Source organism: Pundamilia nyererei, unplaced genomic scaffold (assembly GCF_000239375.1).
Source record: "Pundamilia nyererei isolate P.nyererei 1_Seehausen unplaced genomic scaffold, PunNye1.0 scaffold00009, whole genome shotgun sequence".
Classification (NCBI taxonomy): Eukaryota; Metazoa; Chordata; class Actinopteri; order Cichliformes; family Cichlidae; genus Pundamilia; species Pundamilia nyererei.
In genome coordinates this window covers 3,954,888-3,955,975 of record NW_005187410.1, presented here as the reverse complement: position 1 = coordinate 3,955,975, position 1,088 = coordinate 3,954,888, and the positions used below count along the sequence as shown (strand labels likewise).

At 41.2% G+C, this 1,088-nt stretch overlaps 1 protein-coding gene across 1 annotated transcript in view; it reads right to left on the bottom strand.

Moving 5' to 3' along the window:
- cers6 (ceramide synthase 6) overlaps positions 1-1,088 on the bottom strand; it is a 21,154-nt gene that overhangs the window by 2,032 nt on the left and 18,034 nt on the right. The gene's annotated exons all lie outside the window — the stretch shown is intronic.

Sequence of the window (1,088 nt, the reverse complement as noted above, 5' to 3'; positions counted from 1 at the left end):
ATGTTTTATAAGTCTGATAAGTCTGTAGTGGCTGGTGCCATCCTGGGTTTCAGAGAGGAGGATGCTTGTCCAAGTTACCAGCAATATTGGACAATGCTTCACACCCCTCTCCATCTCAGGCTGGACAGCCCACTTTATAACTCCTCCTTATGACACCCAGACTATTTGCATATACATAGTATTGTTTTAATAAACTTAATTTATCATTGCACCCTGAGTACCCTATCTTTTCCTCATTATTTTATATTTTACATATTTTTTATGAAGTATTCAGATTTTACAGAGTTTCAATTTTCTGTCTTTTATATGTATATTTTAAGCGAACATCTGTAAAAAACTAATTCCTTCTGGCTTTAATAAAGTTTTCTGATGACATCCACAGACTAGCAGCACAACTGCTTAAAAGTAATTCTGAACTTTGACTTTAGAACAGCATGTAGCAGTGGCAAAGTTAAGAGTTTCTACCAGAGGAGATCCAGTTTTGAGATCCCTTCCCAGATGCCTTAACGCCCACTCACATCCTGGGCCATCTGACCTCAGGAAATCACGTGATAGGGTGGGGCCAGGTTTCACAATGAGCTCACCTGAAACCCTGGCTGATTGTGAGCCACACCCGCTTTCTCACCTTGGCTCATGTGATTAGGTAGAGGATCATCAGGGAGTCCTTTGTCCTTTGGGGGGAAACTCCCACTGGGTTTAAATCTGGGACTCCCCACCATTTGACCCTTAGAACTGAAGAAGCTTCTTGGATGAGAGGTGAAACGTCTTCAAGAAACTTAAAGAAGTCCAGACGCTTTTCTTTCCAAGCTCCTTAGACTGCCAGCACCAATTTATCTGTTGTCGGTCTCAGTGATCTTGGCACAATAGGGACCATGTGCTGTGAGATTTACCGAAAAAGCTTAAAAACCTGTTGACACGATGGACTTAATGTTCTTAAAAAGTGATTCAACAGAGGCCTTTCATGCTTCTTAACAATAGAAACACTCGCCAATCTGACATGGCAAGGTTTTCGAATCCACTAGAAGATAGTGAACACAGAAAGAGATTCATGTTAAAGTTTAGCTAATTTATTCGAGTGGACGGGAATC